General features: G+C 43.6%; 1 pseudogene; it reads left to right on the forward strand.

Annotated features, from left to right (window-relative positions):
- The first annotated feature begins 2,299 nt into the window (after nt 1-2,299).
- LOC134342253 (probable G-protein coupled receptor 139) lies at nt 2,300-10,117 on the forward strand (annotated as a pseudogene).
- Nucleotides 10,118-12,994: the final 2,877 nt, after the last annotated feature.

Consider the following 12,994-nt stretch of genomic DNA (forward strand, 5'->3'; position numbering starts at 1 on the left):
TGTTAGCCATTTGGTGAGTAATTTATTTGACTCCCATCCCGTGCTGGACTGTTCTATGTTCACACTCTATGACTTTGTTATAACTACAGTGTTTTAATGTGATTTTCGGTTCTGTGTGTTGTTTTACCATACCGATCCAGAACTTCTTTCAGCATTTTTTGTCCAACATTGCCAACACATTCCTTATTTCCACAAATGATTCCCACATCATTCCCTGGGACCAGGAGAGACATTCCCCATCACCAAACTGAGGTTGAGTCGGGAGCCCTCTGTAGGTGTTCCATCTTCTGTGAGTTTGGTTATTTCCTGTAAATAGTGAGCTTGTTGACTGACAGACTGAGTGAAATAGAATGGATTTTCACGTTTCAAAACACATTTATTACCAAAGATTGTATAATTTATAAAATTGTAACTCTCAGGCTCGCCAAGCTCGTGTTCGTCTTGGGGAAAATAGCTTTTGGCCCCGCCAAACTGAGAAATCACGTTTTTGTGGATATTGTGTAATGCACTGCCCAGTAACAAACCCACAATGCAAGAAACTGTATCAGACAGTAGACAACATGCAATTAAATGATTGAACCTTTTCACTCGTAATCTGAATATAGTGTTAGTAATGAATATAAAAAGGACCCAATTCAAGGACAAGTCAGAAGTTCACGGTGGAGCTCATTCATTCGGCATTCTTCCACCATTAATCTCCTCCGAGCGTCGCCGACCTTCGAACCCTCAGGTGCCAGTCCACTCCGTCCGGTGGTCTACCAGCTCTCTCCACACGCGTCTGCCCTTTTCATCTCTCCTCGACCAAGACCGTGAAGAACCTCCTTCCAGATTCACAAGACAGAACAACAATCTCTGATTGGCTAACATGCATACCACAGTCCTGTTATCTCCAGTCATAACCCGAACATTGCTGCTACAGAGAAACTGTTACCTCAGCAGTGAACATTACAGAGAAGCTATTACATTAGTCTCAGCAGTGGTTACTTACAGCGCGTTACACACTTAACTAAAACAGTTACCAGTTATTCCCTAGTAAATGTCCGCGCTCACCCTGTCCATTACTGTATGATTTATGAGGACCTGCTCAGTGATGGTTCCGAGGAGGCAACACGTTTACCTGTGGGGTGAATGATAGACCAGGAGGGACAGTAATACCCCCGGCCTGGTATCGTATGCTGCGGCAGGGATTAGGCAGATCCAGCAGAATGTGGTTCATATCTCTCCCCAAACGTAAAGCTCTCTGTATTCGAACCTCAGACATTTCTCTGCTATTCGAGTGATAGATGGATTTATACTTTATTACAAGATATTTTGAATAAGCGCAGGCCCCACTGGTTTGCCTTTGGTTAAATAGTTCCTCCATGTATCAGGTAAAATGGTTCGCCTTTAAGTGTATTTCATGGCCGAGTATGATCAAAGCAACATCGAGATTGAAATTTCAACCATTGTATAGTTTTATATGTAACACGTAGGAATGCAAACCCTTCTCTCCTTAGAAGCAAATCTGCAAATGAGCAAAGTTTCTATCATCAGCTTACATTATCTTCAATTCTTCATCGCACAATTGATACAATGTTACATCCATTGTTGATTATTCCATCTCATTTGTAGTATGCAGTTTGGTGCCTAATCGATATTAAAATAATGATGAACGTCTTCTGGCAAATGATAATCCATTAGATGCGCCTAAGGAAATGGAAGACGCAAAGTCAAGGTCACTGCTCCTGCTATTGGTTTGTTTTTGACAGCCGCGCCGACTAAATATTGCTCAGAGTCGCATATTTTTAAAGCCCCGGGGCTCCTTGTTTATTTATTTATTGTCATCTGCACACTCTGAACGTTTAGAGTGAAAATAGAAAAATCACATACTTTGATTTCATTTATTAATTGACGGGTATAATGAAATATAATACAACAAATAAAATCTTCCACATTTCGAAAAAAAAACTTTTTCTAACTGGACAGGAACAGAGGTTACGTGCGCAGGAGTATTTCAGTTACTGAGCGATGGCGCACCCGTGCGGTTAACAGGGAACAGTGTAAATTAAGCAGCAAGTTATTGTACTGGGTGGGTAATGAAAGTATATTTTGCTTCTAGTTGCGATTCGGTTGAAGAAGTAACCTAGGAATTAATCATATTACTGCATAATTTCCTACATTTTATCTTGGCTAATATCGCAACGCTGCTCGGCGGACAACAAGTAAGATGGATAACGACCTGTACAGGATCGCTGGATACAGTCTGTTGACGCTGTTCAGATAGTTCATTGGTGTCTGGTGATTGCAGCGATCACACGGGATGTATGCTCAATATCAAATGAGCCGACAAGGTCAGTGTCATTGGTGTGTTGTATTAGGGATTACTTTGTCAGAGTGGTCAACAGTGACATGTCATCTCTGCTGAGAGATGGTCCCAGAAAAAAAAAGTAGGATAACATCAGAGTTGTCACTGTTCTTATAAAACGTAGACTGTTCTGTTTATTGAACTGAAGAATGTCTCTTAGACGATAAAGCTACGCGTGTGATGGCTCACACCTTCCAGCTTTGCATCCACGTTGTTTGATTCCTGTACTTTCCCAAGACGGAATCACACAAGTGCGGTCAGTGTGTTCAGTGGAGAATATCTGCAGATGAAGCACGCTTTGCTGCATCCCTTCTGAAATGTATAGCTCCCTTTATTCGGTGCCTCAGAAATATGTATGTTTCTCTACAAGTATCTGTGTTTGTACTTTTATTTCTAAATAATTAAAATGATGTGTCTTATGTTCATACCACACAAACAAGTGAAGGTGTATGCTCGAAGCATTCGAATGCTGAACTCCAACAGCTTAACCGCATCTCTTCTGCACTGTAAATAATCTCACGTGCATTGTGCCTTAATTGTCCCTCGCTGTCCTCGATACCACACAAACAGCCGCAATTTTTCGCAGCATTCAGCAAAATGACGGCATTTGTATTCGTAGCGTTCATCAGAACGAGTTCAATATATCACAATCACGGATTCCGCAGTGCGGTAGCTACGGATATTGAGTTTGTTAAGGTGCAGGTGTCAGCTAATTATTATTTCATTGTGATAGTATTTAACTCCATTCATTCCGTCGTGGAATTACTCGAGACTTGAACACAGCGATACTCCCTGCTGGCTTGCATTCGGGCTCGCCTGAGAAATTGGACTGTCTGGTCAACTGACCGTGAAGACCAGCGGTATTCGTTTTATAATTAGGTGTTTTTATTTTATTTTCAGTCTCAGTGAAAGCATCGTTTTCGATTTGACAGTTTTAGTTAACGGCTCTGTTTGACCGAGTGTTTATTGTTTTCTTTTCACTTTAACACTGTTCGCATTAAAGTCTTTGAAATATCGTCCCACGTCAGTGTCTCTCACTCGGCGCTTGGGTCATGTCCGAACCCGCTTTGGAGGCCAAGTCTCTATGTATATTTCAGGCATAGATTGGCAGGTTATTGATTGGTCAGGGCATGAAGGGATACAGGGACAAGGCATGAAAATGGGGCGGAAAGGAAAATTAGATCAAATTGGATGATGAAATAGCGGAGCAGACCTGATGGGCAAAATGGCCTAATTCTGCCCGTATATCTTATGGCCCATGATTTAATATAGTGGCTTTGCAAGATATTGATCAGACAGCACTTTGAGTACAGTGAGCAGTTTTGGGCCCCTCTTCTGAGAAATTGTGTGTTGGGATTGGAGAGCTGTTCCCTCCGAGCAGTGCAGGTGTGTGTCCGGGCAGTAGTTCAAATGTTCCCACGCATGTAGCCTTTTTTGCTGCGCAACTTGAATTTTCATTTTTTTTAAAATTATTGTGTAATGTTCATTTAAAGCGCTGAACATTTTTCAGGCTATATAAGAATTTCCAGCTCAGAGGAATTGTTGGCCCGGACAGCAGAAAAAAAGAACAAAGGGATCTAGATCATGAGCCCTGGCAGAAATATTTAAAATGTCGCTGTCTATGGGTGAAGTGCCGGAGGATTGGAGAGTGGCTCATGTTGTTCCGTTGTTTAAAAAAGGATCGAAAAGTAATCCGGGAAATTATAGGCCGGTGAGTTTAACGTCAGTAGTAGGTAAGTTATTGGGGAGTACTAAGAGACAGAATCTACAAGCATTTGGAAGAGGGGCTTATTAGGGAGAGTCAACATGGCTTTGTGCGTGGTAGGTCATGTTTGACCAATCTGTTGGAGTTTTTCGAGGAGGTTACCAGGAGAGTGGATGAAGGGAAGGCAGTGGATATTGTCAACATGGACTTCAGTAAGGCCTTTGACAAGGTCCCGCATGGGAGGTTAGTTAGGAAAATTCAGTCGCTAGATATACATGGAGAGGTGGTAAATTGGATTAGACATTGGCTCGATGGAAGAAGCCAGAGAGTGGTGGTAGAGAATTGCTACTCTGAGTGGAGGCCTGTGACTAGTGGTGTGCCACAGGGATCAGTGCTGGGTCCATTGTTACTTGTCATCTATATCAATGATCTGGATGATAATGTGGTAAATTGGATCAGCAACTTTCCTGATGATACAAAGATTGGAGGTGCAGAAGACAGTGAGGAAGGTTTTCAGAGCCTGCAGAGGGATTTGGACCAGCTGGAAAAATGGGCTGAAAAATGGCAGATGGAGTTTAATACAGACAAGTGTGAGGTATTGCACGTTGGAAGGACAAACCAAGGTAGAACATACAGGGTTAATGGTAAGGCACTGAGGAGTGCAGTGGAACAGAGGGATCTGGGAATACAGATACAAAATTCCCTAAAAGTGGCGTCACAGGTAGATAGGGTCGTAAACAGAGCTTTTGGTACATTGGCCTTTATTAATCAAAGTGTTGAGTATAAGAGCTGGAATGTTATGATGAGGTTGTATAAGGCATTGGTGAGGCCGAATCTGGAGTATTGTGTTCAGTTTTGGTCACCAAATTACAGGAAGGGTATAAATAAGGTTGAAAGAGTGCAGAGAAGGTTACAAGGATGTTGCCGGGACTTGAGAAACTCAGTTACAGAGAAAGGTTGAATAGGTTAGGACTTTATTCCCTGGAGCGTAGAAGAATGAGGGGAGATTTGATAGAGGTATGTAAAATTATGATGGATATAGATAGAGTGAATGCAAGCAGGCTTTTTCCACTGAGGCAAAGGGAGAAAAAAAAACAGAGGACATGGGTTAAGGGTGAGGGGGGAAAAGTTTAAAGGGAACATTAGTGGGGGCTTCTTCACACAGAGAGTGGTGGGAGTTTGGAATGAGCTGCCAGACGAGGTGGTAAATGCGGGTTCTTTTTTAACATTTAAGAATAAATTGGACAGATACATGGATGGGAGGTGTATGGAGGGATATGGTCCGTGTGCAGGTCGGTGGGACTAGGCAGAAAATGGTTCGGCACAACCAAGAAGGGCCAAAGGGCCTGTTTCTGTGCTGTAGTTTCTATGGTTCTATGCATTGTTCTTCACAAAAAAGATTCCAGGACTAAAGAGGGTGAGGAATGTTTGATGCCTCTGGGCCTGTAATCACAGGAGTCTGGAAAACTGAGGGGACATCTCATTGAAACCTACTGAATTTTAACAGTCCTAAATCCTAAATGAACTGGATATGACTAGCTTACGTGCTGTATGACTTTATGAATCTATGGTATACCTCTCTGCTGATGGAAAGATAAACTGGCGTAAATGTCTGATTTTGTTCCAACAAGCATAAAGCATACTGCTGAACAATGCAAAGTTCTGCATTCAATAACCAAATTCTTGCTCCAAAGCAACAATGAAATGCTTGTACAGTTTACAAACACGGGTGGATATTGGTAAACAATGCTGGTATCGTGTAAAAATAGCAACACTTAAGTGGTGTTCAGAGCATAAGACCATAAGACATAGGAGCAGAATTGGGCCATTTAACACATCGAGTCTGCTCTGCCATTCAATCATGGCTGATCCTTTTATTTCTCCTCCTCAACTTCATTTCCTGGACTTCTCCCCGTAACCTTAGATTCCATGTCCAATCAATAAGCTATCATTCTCTGCCTTAAATACACCCAACAACCGGCCCTCGACAGCTGAAGGTGGTAACAAATTCCACAAGTTCACCGCCCTCTGGCTACAGAAAATTCTCCGTATTTCTTTTTTGAATGGACGCCACTCCATTCTGAGGCTGTGCCCTCTTGTCCTGGACTCTCCCACATGGGGAAACATCCTTTCCACATCTACTCTGTCTAGGCCTTTCAACGTTCGAAAGGTTTCAGTGAGATCCCCCCTCATCCTTTTGAATTCCGGCGAGTACAGACCCAGAGTCATCAAAATATCTGTGTATGATAACCCTTTCATTCCTGGAGTCATCATTGAGAACCTCCTATGGACTCTCCCCAATGCCAGCACATCTCCTCTAAGATGAGGAGCCCAAAACTGTGCTCAATACTCAAACTGAAGCCTCAGCAGTGCCTTATAAAGCCTGAGCGTCGCATCTCTGCTCTTGTATTCTGGGCCTCTCTAACTGAATGCTAACATTGCATTTGCCTTCCTCACCATCGCCTCAACCTCCAAGTTAACGCTTAGGGTGTTCTGCACAAGCACTCCCAAGTCCCTTTGCATCTCAGATCTTTGAATTTTGTCTCAGGTAAAAAAAAAATAGTCTGCACATTTATTTATACTACCGAAGCGCATGACCATGCGTTTTCCAACTTTATATTTAATTTTCCATATCCCTGCCCATTCACCTAATATGTCTAAGAAGTCCTTCTGCATCCTACATGTTTCCTCAACAGTACCTGTACCTTCACCAATCTTCATATCAACTGAAAACTTGGCAACAAAACCATCTATTTCATCATCAGGCATGCAAATATTTACTTTACTAACTTGGAAACTGTCATGGAGATCTGTCAAGGAATAGTGTTGTCTGCATTCAATTCTGAACATACATTGGAGACTTAATAGTTTCTAGGCTGACACAGGAGACTTTAGACCAGATCAGTCTTGTCTGGTGATGATGCAGGGCTGTGGTCAAGTTACAACAGGACTTACGTTTTCCCATTCTGTAGAATCTGGGAGCACAGATCCAAGGCAGAACAGGAAGCCATGGTTTGCTGAGAACATTACTGATCTCTCAAAACCGCATCTGAAGAAATGACATTCATATGGCCCCTAATTTCTCTCTGCACAGTTTCTGCCTGCCTTGCTGATGTTTCTGATTGTCTGTCTTTATAATTTCAGCGTTATATCATTCGGGTTATTTTGTCTTTCAGTCACTCGGAAAAAATGTACCAATTTTCTCTGTGGTTATTTGAGATGGATGTGCAGAACGTGAATGCCCAGATTACACGCCACTGGCTGCATCATCAGATTTTTTTTTCAGGATCACTAGCTCGGTTGAATAGGTTTCCTGGAAGCTGCATCTCACTGAAAGCCAATGGGCACCCTTCACCTGAGCTCCATGCTTGCCGACAGACAGAAACAACTTTCTATTTAAACATGCGAGCCATTACACGTGACATTTGATCAGTTTGCTCTTTTCATCAGGTGCCAAAGCAAATTCTTCTCACCCTCTATGAACAATTTTTTTTTCACAATCTCTGTCTTCCTTTCATATTTCATCGTTTCATATTTCATCGCGGGATTATCACAGGTTCCGAACATCTGCGGCATATGTCTATTTTCAAAGAGACTTTCAGGGATCCAGAGCGGTGACATTGTCGGCAGTGTGTTCCTGGCTGGGCGTCACAGAACACTTCAGCTGACATGCAGGGGTTAAACTGTCCACGTGATCAGACAACGCGACGTCCGCTCAATACGACAAGCACACAACCCTTCTCCCCAACCCCTCCCCCGCCACACACACACACACACACACGACACACACACACACACACACACACACACACACACACACACACACACACACACACACACACGCACACACACACACACAGACACACACACACACACGCACACACACACACGGACACACACACACACACACACACACACACACACACACACACACACACACACACACACACACACACACACACACACACACACACACACACACACACACACACACACACACACGGACCTAAAATTGTATCTGATGCTTGTCATTCACTATCAGCCATGCTGCATCTGTTCATCTCCCAACTGAGAGAACTGTTTGTATTATTTCTGTGCCTATGTATGTGCGTGTATATGTGCCTGTTTGTGTGTGTGGAGGGGAGAGATTGGAGCAGTAGGAAATTGAAGTTCTAAATGGGAAACCGCAGAGCAGAAGTTTGGGTTCGATGGTTCGCCAAATATAAACGTGAAATCTGTAACTGCAGCTACTCCGTGACAAAGCTCAGTCTTTGACATTAGAATTTAGACATGATTCCACCAGACGAGTCATTGCTGAGGTAATGCTCAGGTATTTTGATATGTTTGTCTTGAATCGGCCGAATACTTACATCAGAGACAATGGTGTTGAATTACAGTGTTTGTTCAAGTGACTGTAACTAAGAAAGTTAGTCAGGGGTATATCCGTATCTCTGGAGACCGATCCAATGTATAAATCAGGACCGTTTAGAATGCATCAGCTCAGAGTTTCTGCCAGAGCTGTGAATTCGGGAGTAACATACGTCACAGGTTCTCACTGAAATGGTGAATACTGTCATCTTCCGAATAGAAGAAATTTACTATCCTTTAATTTCAGTCTTTGGAATTCCCGGTAAGCCACAGAGTTGTTATTATTTCTGTAGCTCTCAGGGGCACTTCGAGAACAATTCTGAGAAGAGACACTTTAACTGTTTTTCCACATATTCTGTTTTGCCTCGATGGGTGTTTCCAGCACTCCATGTTTCTGCTCCGTCCTTCGGCGTCCTGTCGCTGATAGGGAGAACCATGGAAGTTTATGATTGTCTAATGGAAGAATCTCTCCATTACCGTCCGTATGTATTCATTACAACTGGATGAGACGGCGAAGGTGTCGGTAGAAAATATTCCGAGGAGGGTGTTACCCAGTTATAGCTTTCCGCTCTCACTTTATATTCCGGTAATCAGTAAGGAATCGGGATTCAGATCATATTGACTTTAGTTTACCGTGCAAACTCATTTTTCTACGCCGCGTGTGCACGCCGTCTCGACCTTTCCCCAGGTAAATGCAATCGTAAAGTGGAAATAGTACAGGACCCCCTCAAGCCGTTGCATTGGCTTCTGCTCAGTATTTCCTCAATTTCCCGTTCCCTCTCTCTCTTCCAGCGAACTTGGTGGCGATTATGATCCTGTCCCGGGGAAAGTGCGGTCTCTCCAAATGTGTCACTCGCTATCTGGTAGGAATGGCAGCGGCCGATCTCCTGGTCGTTATCTTGGATCCTCTGCTGAGGTGGACTGCTGAGATTTATTTTCCCCGATCATTCTTGTTCATCACTCCCGTGTGCAGACTCCGTCAATGGTTGATTTTTGCGAGCACTGCGACCTCCGTCTGGCTGACTGTCGCTTTCACCGTCGATCGATTTGTAGCGATTTGCTGTCAGAAGATGAAAACAAAATATTGCACCGAGTGAACAGCAGCTGTGGTTATGGGGACAGTGAGTGCGCTGGCCTGTTTGGAGACTGTCCCCTGGTACTTTGCATATGAGCGTAGAGAAATAATTGACGGTGTTCCTTGGTTTTGTGTTCTCTCATCGAGCTACAAAATCTCTCTATCATGGGCGGCATTTCAGATGTTTCACCGTATTTTAACCCCCTGTGTCGCTTTCTTTCTGATTTTGCTGTTCAATATTCAGACTGTCAGGAGTATTCTGGCAGCCAGTCGAGCCCGCAGGGGGCTCCGGGGACAAAAGAGCGGAGAGAATGACAAGGACCGGGAGATGGAGAACCGACATAAATCCATCGTTTTGCTTTTCAGCATAACCGCTAGTTTCATACTGTTGTGGGTAACACAGGTGGTATTTTATATCTATCAACGGATTTCAAAGAGTTTTGTTTATTCTGGCACGGATCCCCGTTACATCACAGTAAAGACAGCGGCAATGCTGCAAGTTCTGAGTTCCTGCACCAACACGTGTATTTACGCCCTGACTCAGAGCAAATTCCGAGAGGAACTCAAGAATGCGTTGAAATATCCATTGAATCGGATCTTGAAACTTATGAAACTTCAGAAATAAATGCTGCAAAGAATTGCAGTTCAGCTGATATCTCATGCTCCCTATTTTGTACCCTCAGTGGTGGTTAAATGGAAACAATACGATGAACAGAGTTACAAAACTAATAACAGACAATATACCGATGCTAGAAATACAAAACAACACACACACAGTCAGCGCCCTGATGGAGACTGGCGGCCCGAAACTTCCAGTGTTTACTCTCATCCACTTCTGCTGCCTGGTCGGCTGAGTTGCTCCAGCATCATGTCTCTGTTGCCTTACCGTTACAAAACAGCTTCTTACAGCTGATACCGCAGCATCACTCACATCAGCTCCCATAAAAATCCCATTTGCACCTTACCTCCCTTCCGATTAAATTAAAGATTAAGGCGAACCTGCTATACCGGCTTCCCTGTTCTGACAAAACTGCCTGATATTGGGGAATATTTTCGTCTGCATCAAACACTCCTGCTTCCGTTATAACCCGTCGTTTCCCTTACCCCCTTTTGTTCCTGTTTCTTTACATATACTTTGATCTTGTCTCTAACGCCTTGAAGTAAGTTCTAGGAACCTAATTTAAACTGTTTTACAAATGAAGGCAGAATACCATTGTCTTTACTTGCAGCTGACTGAGAGAGAGAGAGAGAGAGAGAGAGAGAGAGATTCAGATTGAGATTCAGCATGGACTCCAGACCTGGACAAAGAACAAGCGGGTAATGGATAAACAGACGAAGAGTCACATGGAAACCAGTGGAACAAGTTTCAGTTAATTTTAATATCACACAGGCAGGAAATTGGGGTTTCTTCCCAAACAAACACGAACGGCATTAATAATTATGTAGAAATATGACGAGATAAATAACAGTTTTGTATTGAGAATCTACCCACTCGAGATGAAGCTGGTTTGAGGAATGTTCTCCAAGCCCTTCAGTCAGGGGACTGTTCTTCACCAGTTGGTCCTTGGAGCTCATTCAAGTTCATCCAGACCGGACAATATCAGAACATGGACACTATATATAAGCTTGATCAGGAAAGGTAATACTGTAGATAAGAGCCCGTTTACCCCGTCAACAGTGCAACAGTGACTCTTGCATGAACTGAGGCTGGGCTATTGGAGAGGATTCTTCGAGATGGGATTGATGAGTAGTCGCAGATGCATACAGTAAATGGAGTAGGAGGTGTCAATGGGAGCGACAAATTAAATTCCTGAGGGGAGAACTCTGGATGCTATGCACACAGAATTGAATAGGCGTTCGACAGGAGTTCAATAACAGTAAGTCAAGAGCTATGAGCTCGAGGAAACTCGGCTGACTGTAAATGAAATTGTGTGAGACTTTGACAAGGGATCCCACTCATTCAGAAAATCAGGAGGAACGGGAACGATGGAAACTTAGCTTTCTAAATATGGAATTATTTTGCCCAGTGAGTGTGGAACTGTCAGTTTATGGAGCACTTCCAAGATATCTGTTCTGTTACCCTGCTGTTCTTTTTTTCTGTTACTTTGTAAATGAGTTGAGCCGGAAGTGAGTCACAGGGATCAGTGCTGGGTCCATTGTTATTTGTCATCTATATCAATGATCTGGATGATAATGTGGTAAATTGGATCAGACATTGGCTCGATGGGAGAAGCCAGAGAGTGGTGGTAGAGAATTGCTTCTCCGAGTGGGGGCCTGTGACTAGTGGTGTGCCACAGGGATCAGTGCGGGGTCCATTGTTATCTGTCATCTGTATCAATGATCTGGATGATAATGTGGTAAATTGGATCAGACATTGGCTCGATGGGAGAAGCCAGAGAGTGGTGGTAGAGAATTGCTTCTCTGAGTGGAGGCCTGTGACTAGTGGTGTGCCACAGGGATCAGTGCGGAGTCCATTGTTATTTGTCATCTATATCAATGATCTGGATGATAATGTGGTAAATTGGATTAGACATTGGCTCGATGGGAGAAGCCAGAGAGTGGTGGTAGAGAATTGCTTCTCCGAGTGGGGGCCTGTGACTAGTGGTGTGCCACAGGGATCAGTGCGGGGTCCATTGTTATTTGTCATCTGTATCAATGATCTGGATGATAATGTGGTAAATTGGATTAGACATTGGCTCGATGGGAGAAGCCAGAGAGTGGTGGTAGAGAATTGCTTCTCCGAGTGGAGGCCTGTGACTAGTGGTGTGCCACAGGGATCAGTGCGGGGTCCATTGTTATTTGTCATCTATATCAATGATCTGGATGATAATGTGGTAAATTGGATTAGACATTGGCTCGATGGGAGAAGCCAGAGAGTGGTGGTAGAGAATTGCTTCTCCGAGTGGAGGCCTGTGACTAGTGGTGTGCCACAGGGATCAGTGCGGAGTCCATTGTTATTTGTCATCTATATCAATGATCTGGATGATAATGTGGTAAATTGGATTAGACATTGGCTCGATGGGAGAAGCCAGAGAGTGGTGGTAGAGAATTGCTTCTCTGAGTGGAGGACTGTGACTAGTGGTGTGCCACAGGGATCAGTGTGGGGTCCATTGTTATTTGTCATCTATATCAATGATCTGGATGATAATGTGGTAAATTGGATTAGACATTGGCTCGATGGGAGAAGCCAGAGAGTGGTGGTAGAGAATTGCTTCTCTGAGTGGAGGCCTGTGACTAGTGGTGTGCCACAGGGATCAGTGCTGGGTCCATTGTTATTTGTCATCTATATCAATGATCTGGATGATAATGTGGTAAATTGGATTAGACATTGGCTCGATGGGAGAAGCCAGAGAGTGGTGGTAGAGAATTGCTTCTCCGAGTGGAGGCCTGTGACTAGTGGTGTGCCACAGGGATCAGTGCGGAGTCCATTGTTATTTGTCATCTATATCAATGATCTGGATGATAATGTGGTAAATTGGATTAGACATTGGCTCGATGGGAG

This window comes from Mobula hypostoma, unplaced genomic scaffold, assembly GCF_963921235.1.
Source record: "Mobula hypostoma unplaced genomic scaffold, sMobHyp1.1 scaffold_115, whole genome shotgun sequence".
Taxonomy (NCBI): domain Eukaryota; kingdom Metazoa; phylum Chordata; class Chondrichthyes; order Myliobatiformes; family Myliobatidae; genus Mobula; species Mobula hypostoma.